General features: G+C 43.1%; 1 protein-coding gene across 7 annotated transcripts in view; it reads right to left on the minus strand.

Annotated features, from left to right (window-relative positions):
- The window catches only part of ITPR1 (inositol 1,4,5-trisphosphate receptor type 1), a 385,201-nt gene that overhangs the window by 251,106 nt on the left and 118,025 nt on the right, over positions 1–16,070 (minus strand). The window lies entirely within an intron of this gene.

Consider the following 16,070-nt stretch of genomic DNA (forward strand, 5'->3'; position numbering starts at 1 on the left):
GAGCAGAAAACCTTTTCATAAGTTGGTTAATCTTCAAAGAGGTTGCCCTGGCCCAGCTCAAATGTCACCCCTTGTTCTGTGAGGGAGATAGAATGCTTAATCCAGGTCAACAGTGTCGCAGGCAGATGTGGTGAAGGAGTCCCACAATGACACTAAACAGGGCATGTCACCTTCACAAATCGGAGCAGAGACTAAGGACGCTGGCAAGGGACAGGAGTGACAGATGATCCCATCCTCCAGCCACATGGAAAATATACCGAAGCTTTTAGAGGGAAGAGAAAAAAAAAAAAAGAGGGAAGAGAGACTCAGTAAATGCTATGAACCCTTAAGCCAAACCCATTGCCATCAAGCCGATTCTGACTCATAGTGATCCTAGAGGACAGAGTAGAACTGCCCCCACAGGGTTTCCAAGGGGTGGCTGGTAGATTCAAACTGCTGACCCTTCGGTTAGCAGCCATAGCTCCTAACCACTGCGCCGCCACCAAGGCTCCTCAATGCTACGGAAGAGCTATGCAAATAAAGAAAAATAAGACTCACTCCAGGAAAAAGTTGCATATTAAAATCTAGTGTGTCTTTCAGGTCGACAGTGAAGAATATTTACAGTCATAAAAATATAAAGACTGAGTATTAGTTTAACCCAAAAAAATGTGAGGAGAGGCAGGGAAATACGAGAACGCCAACCTCATCTATAACAACAGGAAGTCAAAAGACGATGTTTAAAATAGATTAATCTATCGACACCAAGAGACACACATCATCTAGAAATACAGTGGTAAGTAGTAAAAGAAAATGCTAAAAATATTTGCAATTGTTACCTCTGGGAAGTGGGAAGGCATAAGGTATCAGACAAAAGACTTATTTTTATACTGTTATAATATTTGACTTTTTAAAGGATATGCATGTATCAATAAAAATATTCTAAAAATTTAAACTACCTTTTTTCCTCAATCGCTGTGTTTTACTGTGATTGTGTATTGCTTTACAACCACACTCTGACAAAGGGCCACAAGCTGGGTAACACCAAGTACCAGCAGGGATCTCAACACCTTTCTGCCCCATTGACAGGCACACAGGCTGGTATAGTTATTCTGGAGGGCAACCTGGCACTAGTCAAATTAAGGATACATATACAAGCTACAATTCAGCAATTCTGCCAGGGAGCATACATTCCAAAGAAATTCTTCCACAGAGGATAAGAGGAATTGCGGGAGCATGTTGTGGGAAAGACGGCGATGAGAAGGCATACCAGCTTTTTACTGCAATGGCCTGTGTTACAGATTGAATGTGTCCCCCAAAATACGTACAGTCAAAATGCACATTAGAGGCAAGGATCGTGAGACTTCGTCTTACATACTTTGGACATATTTTCCAGAGGGACCAGTCCCTGGAGAAGGACATATCATGCCTGGTAAAGTAGATGGTCAGTGAAAAAGAAGGCCCTCAAGGAGATGGATTGACACAGTGGCTGCAACAATGGATCAAACACAGCAACAATAGTGAAGATGGCACAGGACCAGGCAGTATTTTGTTCTGTTGTACGCAGGGTGGCTATGAGTAGGAACGGACTCGATGGCACCTAAAAACAACAACAACATACCTGTGGATCTAATTATTCTTGGAGAAAGGATATTCTTTGTTGTGTTAATAAGGCCATTTCTGAGTTATAAAAAGAGCAGATTAGACACAAAGACATGCTACATACTAGGGAAGTCGGGTGTCATGTGAAGATCGCCAAGAACAAGGAATGCTAGGACAATCGATGAGGAATCAACTCAGCCAAGACTTTGATTTGGACTTTCAAACTCCAGAACTATGAGAACATAAATTCCTGTTTTTTAAAGCCACCAGTTGTGGTATTTGTGTTACAGCAGCATCAGGGAACTCAGACAGCCTGGAGACTTGCACTCAGGTGTCACTGGGGATAACCAATCACATGGCCCCACTGTGACACAAAGGCACTAAGAAATGTAGATCAGCTGTGTGTCCAGGAACAAGAGATGAGTTTGCAGTGCACGAAGCCCATCCCTGTGACAGCCAGTCCTTCAAGCCACCAAACATTCATTTTGCTCTCTGTAATCCCCCATCAGTTGGCTGGAGTTACAGCAGTAAGCTAGACATAGTCCCTTCTCATATAAGTTAAAGTGCAGTGGACTTGAAGAACTCAGACTCACCTGTCATGGATTGAACTGTGTCCCTAAAAAATATGTATCATAAATCCTAACCCCTATACATGTGGATGGAGCACTGGTGGCTCAGTGGTTAAGCTTTTAGCAGCTAACCAAAAGGTCGACAGTTCAAATCCACCAGCCACTCCTTGGAAACCTTATGGGGCAGTTCAACTCTGTCCTGTAAGGTCACTATGGGTTGGAATAGACTCCAAGGAAATGGGTTTGGTTTGGTTTTCATACATGTGGCTCTAATCCCACCTGGGAATAGGGTTTTCTTTGCTGTCTTAATGAGACCATTTGTGTAGGCTGTGTCTTAAACCAATCACCTCTGAGATATAAAGAGCAGATTAAGCACAGAGAAGAAAGCACAAATGAAAGGGAAGATACAAGCTACATGAACATCACCAAGGAACCGAGGAACAGAACTGAAAAGAGACAAAGATCTCACCCCAGAGCTGACAGACAGAAAGCCTTCCCCTAGAGCCAGTGCCCTGAATTTGGAATTCTAGTCTCCAGAGCTGTGAGGAAGTAAATTTCTGTTTGTTAAAGCCACCTACTTGTGGTATTTCTGTTATAGCAGAACTAAGACACCACCTTATTGACCAAAAGGACAAACAACGAATAGGCTACTTTTTTTAAAAAAATTCTTCATTCAGCCAGCATATATAAGAGCAATTTTAAATAGAGGAAGACAGATCAAGGGAAGATTTTATAAGTATGGAAAATTTAAGTGTTAATCATTTATATTCTATCTTTTCTGAAAAGGATAAGAGGCAACAGAACAAAAATTTTGAAAGGAAAAGACAACATCATTAATGAAGAGAAGGGATGGGGTGTTAGTTCCCCACTCAGGGGGATAAGACTTAAAAGAATGAAAGGGGAATGTAAAATAATTCATATTTTAAGGATTCTCCCCAGTTAGAAGTACTATAAGCTTCACACCAGTTACCAGCTGCCATCGAATCAATTCCGACTCATGGTGACCCCATGTGTGTCAGAGCAGAACTGTGCTTCATAGGGTTTTCAATGGCTGGTTTTTCAAGTAGATTGCCAGGCCTTTCTTCCAAGGTGCATCTAGGTGGATTCCAATCTCCAACCTTTCGGTTAGCAGCCAAAGGCATTGTTTGTACCATGCAGGGACTCTGTAAGCTTCATAAGAGTAGGTGTTATCTGCTTTACTTATTCTGTTCCCTGTGCATTCAGTAATACGAGGCCAATGAATAAATAAATGGATACTCAAGGTAGAAGGATAACCTAAAACGACAGCAAAAAGAAAACCTACTCATATTTGCAACAAAAGCCTTCCATGAACAAGTAATTAACTCCAGCTCACTGTAAGAGGAAGCTAGTAAAACACCGTTACACCTGTTGCATGTTAACCACATTTCCCAAGCCATTGACAGTAAACTTTTGAAGTTAAGTGACATTTTCTGATTGTGACTGCCAAATAAATCTCCCATTACCTGTCTGCAAAAACAAAGACGTTGTTATTAGGAGACAGAACAAAGAGGTAATTTTTTTTCCCCACTTCAGACAGCCAGATGCTTTTTCCAAATAGAAAACTGAAGCCACCAACACCCAAGGCTGCTGCCCTCAGCCTCTCATCACCTTTCCTGTATGCAGGATCAAAATTCACAAACATGTTCAGAAGCTGAAATGTAGGCAGAAACATCCTTTGTGACCTAAGCCAAAGCTCAGCCAATTAAATTTCTATTTACCAATTTGCAAAGATTACTGAATATGAATCAGCTTTAACCCAGAGAAGAGAAGTAACAAATTAGTTGCAAAGGTAAGGCCAAAGGCTCCTTCCACCCAGCAGCCTGAACCCAGACACCTGCCTATGCCTGGACAACTGATGCTCTTGCCTCTGTGCCTAGAGAAGCTAATGCAGAGACGCAGCGCCAGCTATAGATCACCTGTGGTAGCTAGGGTGAACAAGAAGGATGAAGGGTCACAGGGACAGAGGCCACCCCCTTTCCAAAGAGTTCCTAAGCACAAAGCTGGCTATGCTACTAAGCCTCCCTTAGCCCCTACTGATTTTCTGAGCCTGGTTCCCCAGCCTTCTTATTCTGTGAGCTATCTGATATTCTTCCGATAGTTTACTTTTCGGCTTATGTTAGTTTGTAATAAAGAGCCTTGACCAACCTGTACAGCGATAAAACATACAATTGGTTCTAGTTATTTGCGGTAGTTATGTTCCGTAAAGTCCCTGCAAAGACTGAATGAGTAAATAGTGAACCACTGTCCCTAGGGGAATTACAGGGTTAGGTTCCTGCGAGCCTCTGGTCACAACACTTTCATCAACCTATCAATATATAAACTGAAACACGAAACCCGTTCCCATCGAGTCAATTCCAATTCATAGTGACCCTACAGGACAGAGTAGAACTGCCCCATAGGGGTTTCTAAGGAGCGGCTGGTGGGTTTGAATTGCCAATCTTTTTTTTTGTTGTTAGCAGCCGAAGCTCTTAACCACTGCACCACCATATCACTTTGTTTCATGTGTGTTTCTGTTTAAAGGCACCTTATCACATATGTATTGTTGGTTCATTAAACTCATGGCCAACAGCACTACAACTCATGCCTGAATGAAACTTATCTAACACATGCGTCTTCTCTGTGGGGTACATCACAGGCTTCGTGCACTTAGGGAGAGCAGACGGCACTTTAGCACTATGTTTAGGGGACATTTTACACAGCCAAATCACCAACAAAAAGCACAAAAATGCAAAAACTGTGGCACTACATATACCTTGAAACGGATACTTGTTTACAGTATGAAAGCTGGGAACACGCATGTTGGGCAAATTTTTTACCACTCTGTGCATGTCTGCAAATGACAGGAAAATGCTGCAAATATTTGTTTCTGGGGTTACAAATAAATTTCAGCGAGTAGGCAAATTCTTAAATACGGAAACCAGGAAAAATGAGGATCAACTGTATTTCACTCTGCTGGCAAACGAAATAAAAAAAAGAAAAGAAAAGAGGTTTTCACCATTACCAAAGAGAACACAGGAAGAATATGAGACAGGGAATCTGAAAACCCGATTCCAGCCCTGGCTCCACCACTCACTAGCTGAGCAGCCTTGGCCACACTGCAGAAGCTCTGTGTCTACTTGTCTTCCTCTATAAAAAAAAAAGTGGTGAGGAACCGCAGAGCCCTAGAATCCTATGAAATATGTGAAGGCTTACATTCCATGCCATGTAACTTACAGGAAATTCGGATCTGAGAGTGCTGAACACTGATTTGCAATCTGTCTGCCTGGGTCTGAATCCCAGCTCCATTGCATGTTAGTTGTGTGATCTCAGGGAAATTACCCAACCTCAGTAAGTTTTAGTTTATTGACTATATACAAGAGGATAGCCACAATGACTGACTACAAATTTACTTAAAAGATTAAATACTTCACTTGAAGTAATTAGTACAGATCTTGGCACAGAGTAAACAATAAACATTAGCTGCTACTGCAGAATGGATAAACAAATTATATATCCATATAATAGAACAAACTGTATATTCATATAATGGAATATAGTAGTATATTCACTTACACAGAATGAGGGTCCCTTGGTGGCACAAATGGTTTGCACTTGACTACTAACCTAAACGTTAGCATTCTGAGCCCACCCAGAGAGCACCACAGTAGAAAGGCCTGGTGATCTGCTTTTGTAAAGATTACAACCAAGAAAATCCCATGAAGCAGCTCTACTCTGACATACGTAGGGTTGCCATGAGTCAGAATTGACTCAGCAGCAACCGGTTTGGTTTTTTTGCTTGTTTGTCTGTTTACACGCAACAAAAAACAAACTACTGTTACACATGGCAACATGGATGAATTTCACAGACATTAATTTTAGTGAAACAATCCAGACCAAAAAAAAAAAAAGTCCATTTACACTGAATTTATATGACGTTCAAGAACAGGCGAAACTAATAACCTGGAATAGAAAAAACAGGTCCATTTTGGGGATGCGGGATGGGAATTTTCTGGGAAGTAGTGCTTTCTAGGGACTGGAAACCTCTATCTCAATCTGGGTGGGAGTCATGTGGTTGGTTATACGTGCATGTAAAGCTTCATTGTGCTGTACACTGAGGGTTGTGCACTTTTATATACACACATACACCTCTTTGTGTACTTCTTTAATATATATGGATATGTATATACATACACACACATATATAATACATACATATCTCCTTCAGTGGCACAAAGGTTTGAGCTTGACTACTAGCCATAAGATTAGAAGTTCAAAGCCACCCATTGGCACTGCAGAAGAAAGCCCTGGTGATCTATTTCCATATGATTACCCTGTGCCATCAAGTTGATTCCAACTCACAGCAACCCTATAGGACAGATCAGAACTACCCCATAGGGTTTTCAAGGCTGTAACCTTTACCAAAGCAGACTGCCACATCTTTCTCCCACAGAGCAGCTGGTGGGTTCAAATCGCCAACCTTTCGGTTAGTAGCTAAGTGCTTATACACTGCACCACCAAGGCTTCTTCCATGTAATTATAGCCATTGAAAACCCTACGAAGCGCAGTTCTACTCTAAAATGTGTGGGGTTGCCATGAGTCGGAATCGACTCAACGGTAACGGGCATAGGAGTCTATGTATATATGTGTGTGTGTATATCTCAATAAAAGATGAAAATGGAACACATACTAGTTGTTCTCATGAGAAGGACGATGATCTTGCTGCTGATGAAAAAAAAAAGTCCCTTCATGTAAGGGGTTAAAAATAGTGTCTGATTTTCATCTCTGGAAAAATATGCTCTCGGTTTGTCAGAGGTTTTGGTTAGAGGTTTGCTGGTTTACGATGGAGAGGAGGAAAGACAGAAGAGAACAGTTACATCACCGGTTCCTATGCGGCCTCAGTAATTTGCGTCACCCACAGGGCACTCAGGGCAATGAGCATTCCCTGGTCCAGGGCCGAGTGCCCAGAGGGACTGCGGCACAGCAAGGCTTTTCTTCCCCCAGTTCCCTGTTCTATCCAAACAGCTCTATAATATTACTAGGCTTTAAACAGTACTCTCTAATGAAATGATATTTGCTTCAAAATAATCTGGGAAACGAGGTTGGCCATGCATTGGTAATTGTTAAAAGGTGGTGTTAAGGTTCATTATATTACAATACTACTTTTACATATGCTTAAAATTTTAAATAATACATTTTAAAAATTATCTACAAAATTTATTTTTGATTATAAGTTTTTTACAAAAGCCAAGTAAGTACTGACTGAGTTGAAAACAAATATATTTTTAAGTCCTAATTAAAAACAAAGAAAAGTCAGCAACATATGTAACCTGGCCCAATTTGCCGATTTCCCTTAGAGATTTCATTCTGTTGTACATAGGGTTGCTATGAGTCAGAACGGGCTCAACGGCACCTGTCAGCAACAAAAACTTAAGAGAGACATTCTTAGAACATATCCTAGAGAGTAGAAAATGGATGACGGACTTATCAAGTAAGAAATACAATAGACAGAAGTCCATCAAAAATGAGAGAGGGTGCCTGGCTCTGAGTCATATCTATGTACGGCAAAAAATCCCTGTGGACTGCATCGAAAGCCTCCTGGTTTAGAACTCTACATTCGGAACACCTCTCCAAGTTAAAGGCAAGTGAAATGCCACTTTACATGGCCCAGGCTGTTTCGAAAATCATAGCACTTGAGAACCTCTCAGGATACGTCAAATCTTCTACCAAATGGCATTTGGATATGATCTCACATATATGAAATAAGCAACTATACAGAAACCAAAAATTTTCAGTGGTCACCAGGGGTGAGAAATGGAAGGCTGGAAGTTCGAACCCACCCAGCGGCACCACAGAAGAAAGGCCTGGCTTTCTGTAACCTGCTTCCATAGAGATTACAGCCAAGAAAAGTTTATGGAGCTCAGTTCTACTCTGTAACACATGGGGTTGCCATGACTTGGAATCAACTCCACGGCACAAGACAACAACAAGGCATGGGAAGGTTGGGTTAAGGGGAGTTTTTGCTTAGCGGCCACTGAGTTCGTGTAAATGGTGATGGAAGAATTCAGAAGCAGACAGCGATAATGATCGCACAAGAAGAAGAATGTAATCAATGTCACTGAATCATACATGTGCAAATTGCTGAACTGGCGAATGTTTTGTTGTATATATTTTTACAACAACAACAAAAAAAAGTCATTCAGAAGGTCTAGAAACTCCGGCATGAAAGAAATTACATATGCTATGGGGTTGGTAGAGCCCTGGTGGTGCAGTGGTTAAGAGCTCGGGTGCCAACCAAAAGGTCAACAGTTCAAATCTACCAGCCGCACCCTGGAAACTCCATGGAGCAGTTCTACTCTGTTCTATATGGTCACTATGACCCTGAAGCGACTCGATGGCAATGGGGTTCATTTTTTGGTTTTGATGGGTTTGGTCATACCAGGGACCTCCTGGAAAAATAACTTTTCCTACCAGAAACTGCCATTAAAAACTGCCATTACACAAAGAAAAAGTAAGATGATTCTCTTGAAGTAATGTGATTTTTCTTTCATTCAACAAACATTTACTAAGCACCTGTAAATGGAAACCCTGGTGGCGTAGTGGTTAAGTGCTACAGCTACTAACCAAAGGGTCAGCAGTTCAAATCCGCCGGGCGCTCCTTGGAAACTCTCTGGGACAGTTCTACTCTGTCCTATAGGGTCGCTATGAGTCAGAATCGACTCGACAGCACTGGATTTATTCTGAAGATACAACATCAGTAAAACTTGGTCTCTGAGTATTCTCAGGGAGACAGCCAATAGATAAGTCCAGGGTGTCTGGAGCAGAGAGGGGTTCCTAACCCACCAGGGTAGAGATGGGAGGGGCAGTCAGAGAAGGCCTCCTGAATTGAACCTTACAGGATCTATAGGACAAGCGAAACCCTGGTAGTGTAGTGGTTAAGTGCTACAGCTGCTAACCAAAAATTTGGCAGTTCATATTCACCAGGTGCTTCTCAGAAACTCTATGGGGCAGATCTACTCTGTTCTACAGGGTCGCTATGAGTCGGAATCAACTCGACAGCAATGAGTTTCAGGGTTTTATAGGGCAAGCCAATGGGCAGGGCGGGAAGAGGGATGGATAATATACAATGAACAAGAAGCCAGAAAAATCTGCTGTATCACAGCCAGCATGTCATCCCAGACCTAATTTATTTTCTGTGAAGTGGGCCAGACCTCTTTTTAAGCCCCATGATGTACAGCAGTGTTACGGATTAAATCGTGTCCCCCAAAAAGATATGTTGAAGTGCTAACCCCAGTACCTGTGAACGTAAGCTTGTCTGGTCTTTCACTGAAGATATTACCAGTTAAGTCAAACCGGAATAGGGTGGATCCTAGTCCTAATCACTTCTGAGCAGTGTCTCATAAAAGGAGAGAGCAGACATAGAGTCACACACAAGGGGAAGACACCATGTGAGGATCCATCCACAAGCCAAGGAATGCCAAGGACTGCCAGTGGCCACCAGAAGATAGAAGAGAAGCTCTCTCAGAGCCTGCAGAAGGAAGCGACATGGCTGATACCCTGATTTGGACTAGCCTTCAGAATTGGGAGAAAATAAATTTCTGTTCTTTAAAGCCACCCACTTTGTGGTGTTTTAATACGGCAGCTAGGAAACTAAGACAACAGGAAATGCCAAATACAGCCAACCTGGTGCTTCCTCCCATCTCATACCTGGCGGGCATCACTGTTTGACCACAACAGTGCCCTGTCCTTGCACATTCTCCACATGGTGTTCAAGGCAACCACTGCCAACTCAGCAGGGCAATCATCACTGGTTTGGACCTACTGCTTCATGGAGAATCAAGAAAGCAAATGAGTGTCAAGGACCAAGGGAGGAAGCTGTCTCATTTGTCTCGCTGTATTCTTTTCCTTCCTGTTCTATATTGAAGGCTGGTGCCCCACCCTAAGCATCCCAGTGCTTCTCACTCCCAGTATTTCCAGAGCAGCCCCTATAGAGTGTGAGCTGCACAACTCCTTCCACATATCTTTGCCATTTCTGCATATTAATCATTCCCTCAATGAACAGATTCCTTCCAAAGAGACCCCTTCACCAATCTGGAGCTCAGCAAAAAGGAACTAATCAAACCAGTTGGGACCCACTCAAAGATGTTATAGATTTATCCTAGAGAAAGAGAAAAGTCACTTTCTTAATTTACATCGTGATCTGTGTTTCCTTTATTCACACTTCATTTTATCCTCATAAACACAGCCTACCACCAAATAGCCTTTTTAAGTTAAAATATCTGCCAAGACCGGACAGAGCGGAAGAAGAATGTAGAACAAATTCAAATTCACAAAAAAAAGACCAGACTTGTTGGTGTGACAGAGACTGGAGAAACCCTGGAGACTATGGCCCCTGGACACCCTGCTAGCTCAGAGCTGAAGCCACTCCCGAAGACTACCTTCCAGCCAAAATTAGACAGGTCTATAAAAACAAACAATAACACACGTGAGGAATATGCTTCTTAGTTCAATCAAATATATGAGACCAAATGGGCAACTCATGCCCAAAAAGCAAGATGAGAGGGCAGGAAGGGACAGGAAAACTGGACGAATGGACACGGGGGACCCGGGGTGGAAAACGGGAAAGTGCTGTCACATTGCAGGATTGCAGCCAATGTCACAAAATAATTTGAATATAAATTTTTGAATGAGAAAATTAACTTGCTCTGTAAACTTTCACCTAAAGCACAATAAACTTATTTTTAAAAAATGAGTTCAGTTGACCCATAAGACAGTGAGATTTGACATTTCCAGGCCACTTTTCTTTATTGTCGATGGCTTTTCAAGCACCATATTTGGTGAAATTAGCTTTGACCAAATTCTTTTCTAGCAATAAAGGCAAATTGTTAAGACTGAATGAATTTCTCTGAATACCACAAAATCAAGATGTGGTTTCACGAGCTGTACCAAAAAGCAAGAAATTAAGTAGCGCTGGTATTTTTGTTTCTCCACTCCTATGTTGTTATGGCTACTGAAGTTCTATGGAACTTGTCTTTGGGGAGCAGATCAGCCTTAGAAAAACAGTCACAGACGTTAACTCCTATGACACAATCTCGACCTTCTTCCGAGGAATGTGTCTACCAGCATTAAACTTTACATTCCCAAAATACCACCCTTCACACCGTAATCTCCACATTATAATTGCTGAACAGCCCAAGACTATCATTTTACACAGAAGATACAGAAACAATATATATTTAACAAATGCCAGGAAAGTAGTCTCAAATTACTAAAATGGAAAGCCAAACCTGTTGCTGTGGAGCCAACTCTGATTCGTAACAACCATAGGACTGAGTAGAACTGCCCCATAGGGTTTCCAAGGAATGGCTGGTGGATTTGAACTGCTGACCTCTTTGGTTAACAGCCAGACTCTTAACCACTGTGCAACCTGGGCTCCAGTCTCAACTAAGAGGCTAAAAACTAAAGCTACTTAAACTATTCTAAGAAAAAAAAACACAATTGTATCTACCACCTACAACAGCATGTATTTACATGCCAACTGATACTGTCTATGACTGGTTCAATGCAGAGCAGCTTGCTCTCATGCTAGGGCCAGGGAAGTCAAGGCCAAGACCCCAAGGAACCTAATTGTAAAAATGTCATCACCATTGTCTAGGGGTGGTGAGAGCTTCAGCCAATTACTTATTCAACAATTTCCTTTTTCAGAGTTCATTACTTCTGTTGTCTTCAGTTTTCATGAATCAAGTACAGCATCACAACCCAGCTGCCTATAGCAACCAGTCAAGAACTATAAGCAAACAAGGACCGTAAGATTTGGGGGGATGTGTGCAAACTGCAGAGGGTTTTCCTCAAACAGGGAATGCTGCTTCTCAGTTTCTAACGACTGTTGCCATCTGAGAATGCTGGTCCAATGTAGCTAAATCTTCTGATGTTTCAAAAAAGCCAGAAATATGTGTTATTACGTGAAAGCATCCAACTTTAAGGGTGAAATCAACTAACTCAAGTGTTATGGATTGAACTGTGACCCCCCAAAATGTGTGTCAACTGGCTAGGCCATGATTCCCACCATTTTGTTATCTGGTGCAATTTTCCTATGTGTTGTAAATCCTTCCTCTATGATGTTAATGAGGTGGGATTATCAGAAGTTATGTTAAAGAAGCAGGACTCAATCTATTGGATTGCGTTTTAAGCCGATCTCTTTTGAGATACAGAAGAGAGAAGCAAACAGAGAGACAAGGGGACCTCATACCACCAAGAAAGGTGCCAGTGAGAAGCTCCTAGTCCAGGGGAAGATGGATGACAAGGACCTTCCTCCAGAGCCAACAGAGAGAGAGAAAGCCTTCCCCTGGAGCTTTGGGCTTCTAGCCTACTTGACTGTGAGAGAATAAACTTCTGTTTGTTGAAACCATCAACTTGTCATATTTCTGCTACACCAGCACTAGACAACTAAGACATCAGGCTTTAAAAACATTGTGCAGGTTACACAAAACGTAACTGTAAGCACGGGTCAGCCTATGGGCTGCTGATTTGCAGTGGTGCACAGAGAGGCTACAAACAGGCTCTGGGTTCAAAACTGGCTCTATTCCTATTACCTCTGTAACCTTAGGCAACTTACCCTTTCTGGGATCTCATATCCTCACCCCGGAAACTGGGGCTAACAAACCCCACTTCAGATGGTTGTAGTACAAATTACATGTTTTGCACATGGAAAACATTGAATAAATATTAATAATATCATTTGCCAAATGAGAGCATGCCCCATTCCAAAAAAAAATTCTCCAAAAGGCATTCTTATCGAAGCTGCAGAGGGCATGAAAACACTGGGTAACAGTAAATAGGCTTCAACAGGGCCAGGGCAAGGGAACCAAACAAACTCCACGACACCTAGACACAGGTTTAAGTTTAAAGTTGTGCATGTGTGAGTAAAACCTAATTTCCCAAGTGTGATGTGGGGTAAACATGCCCTGGGAAGAAGTTTGAAGGATGCCAGTGGATGTGCCACTGATATGGGGCACGAAAACACGACAGCCAGAAAAACTACAACAAAAAACTCCTAAATTGTGCTCTTGTGGGCTAGTTAGACCACACCTAGAATACGACCTTTTGTCTTGGAAGCCACACTGTAGGAGAGACAAACGGGATTAGCCAGACAGAAAGAAGTACCAGGATGGCAGTAGGCTTGAACCTGTTCTCTGGAGGAAAGTGAGGCTCAGCGAAGTTAAATAATTTACACTAGGCTGCACCTGAGCCCAGGCACTTCAAATCCAAAGCCCAAACTTTTAGTTGTTAAAACAACTTCTTTAAGACTTCACAGAGCCTTTAATATAATTCATATGCTTTGTGAGCATCTTAGGAGCCCTGGTGACACAGTGGTAAAGTGCTCGGCTGCTAACCGAAAGGTCAGCAATTGGAACCCAGCAGCCACTCCACAGGAGAAATATGTGGCCATCAGCTTCCTTAAGGGTTACAGCCTTAGAAACCCCATGAGGCAGTTCTACTCCATCCTACAGGGTCACCATGAGTCCGAGCTGACTCGAAGGCAACAGGTGTTTTGGTTTGGTAAGCATCTTCAAAGATGTAACAAACCTGTTTTCTACATCTTTTTGCCTATATTTTTTAATTCTCTAGTCAAACTAGGAAAAACCCTGGTGGCGTAGTGGTTAAGTGCTACAGCTGCTAACTAAAGGGTTGGCAGTTCAAATCCTCCAGGCGCTCCTTGGAAACTCTATGAGGCAGTTCTACTCTGTCCTATAGGGTTGCTATGAGTCAGAATTGACTCAACAGCACTGGGTTTTGTTTTTTGGGGGTTTTAGTCAAACTAGGGTTTCCTAAAACAACCCCAGGGAAGCAAGTGACTATATTATTGTTTTGAAAAAAAAAAAAAAAAAAACCCATTGCTGTCAAGTTGATTCTGATTCATAGCAACCCTATAGGACAGAGTAGAACTGCCTCATAGAGTTTCCAGGGAGTGCCTGGTAGATTTGAACTGCTGACCTTTTGGTTAGCAGATGTAGCTCTTAACCATTACACCACCAGGGTTTCCATATCATTGTTAGTTGCCATCAAGTTGGCTCTGACTTATGGTGACCCTATGTGCAAAAGATTCCTGGCCCTGTGCATCTTCAGGATTGCTGGTATACTCAAGGCCACTGTTGCAGTCAGTGTGTATCTTTAGTGCCTTCCAACCTCAGGGATGGGGGGTGGGGGCTCATCTTTCAGCACCATACAGGGCAATATTCTGTTGTGAACCAAAGGGTTTTCACTGCGTAATTTTGAGAAGTAGATCACCAAGCCTTCCTTCCTAGTCTCTTAGTCAGGAAGCTCTGCTGAAACCTGTCCACCATGGGTGACCCTGCTGATATTTGAAATACCAGTAGCATAGCTTTCAACATCATAATGGCACACAGGTAACCACAGTAAAAAAAACTGACAGACAGCTGGTGGAAGTGGGTAGAAGACCTCCTTAATGCCTTCAAGAATCACATATTCTAGTTGAAGAGGTTTCACAGCCACATGATGAGTGCAGAAAGGGTACAATAGCAGGTCAGAAAAGGGAGGACTTGGCTCCCTGCAACCAGGGAGGAGAGAAGGGTCTTGGTAACCTTTTACTGGGAGGCATTTAAGCTCAGCCTAGTATGCTATCCAGAACCACAGAGGGCTGCACGGACCTTGGATAGGTGCCGAAAGCCCATGCCATCTGTCCTACTGACAAGGCACAGGAAAAGAAGCCACAAAGGGGGATAATCAGGATAAGTATGCTCAGGAGAGCGCCTGCCAGGTCTGTCTCCTGGAGGGAAAGACTTAGCCAGGAATCAGTCACAGAACACACAGCAGGCGAGCTCAAGGACGGTTTATCAAGCCAGCTCTCTGGATCTGAGAGCTGAGGTAACACCATCAGCCCCCCAGAGCACGGGTCTCTGCAGATGTTTGCAAAACCAAGTGCAGGGATTAACAAGTGAGGAGACCACTGTGACTCTGTGTACTTTAGGCTTCTATCACACAGCCAGGAATGGTCTGACAAGCTAGAAGGGGCAGCCTGCAAGGAGCAGCAGCAAAACAGGACCACACACCAGCTCAGCGCCTCCAGATACAAACCACCTGTACTGTAAAATCCAGCCAGACCAGGTCATTGACTCTTTCCTGAGCACTGCTTGCTCTCTCTCTTCTCAGCTCCTTGGTGCCCCTTGCCTCACTGCCTTCACAACGGAGCTCAAGTGCCTCCTCTTCCTCGGTGACACCAACCAGAAATCATCTCCTAGCCTGGAATTCCCAAGGCACTTTATCCTCCCTCTCTTACAACACTGCTTATATTGTCCTTGTTGTGTGCTGTCTAGTCGATTCCAACTCACAGCAACCCTATAGGGCAGAGCAGGACTGCCCCATAGGGTTTCCTAGGGCGTGATCTTTACAGTAGCAGATTGCCAGGTCTTTCTCCCTAGGACCTCCTGGTGGGTAAACCACTGACTTTTCGCTTAGCAGCCGAGTGCTTAACAGTTGTGCCACCAGGGCTCCTTACAGTTTATATACAGCCTTGCATTACTGTCTCATTTCTCTACCCCACTGAGCTCCACTGGGGCTCAAACTATATCTTCATCACCCTGAACATCAAAGCCAAAGTTGAGGAACTGGACTGAGTGGCAGGGGGTGGAAGAGATGGTTCAGAAGCAGCGAGAAATTGCCAGATATGACCTGGTGGGAGCCAGCACCCTGCAGGCTGGATCGGCTGATATGTGCATTGTGGCAAGCAGTGTGCTCAGGACAATGCGTTTTCCACATCAGGAGAGACCGAGTGCGGAAAGTCTACTCAAGCCTCCAGAACCAGTGAAAAGCGGCACTCAGTAGACAAAAGATAAGTACATGTGTCTAACCTACAACCTACGGCGCAGATCAAATAAACACCCCATTTAGGAAGAACTTCTCTCCCGT

The sequence above is a fragment of the Loxodonta africana genome, chromosome 22 (assembly GCF_030014295.1).
Source record: "Loxodonta africana isolate mLoxAfr1 chromosome 22, mLoxAfr1.hap2, whole genome shotgun sequence".
NCBI classification, from domain to species: domain Eukaryota; kingdom Metazoa; phylum Chordata; class Mammalia; order Proboscidea; family Elephantidae; genus Loxodonta; species Loxodonta africana.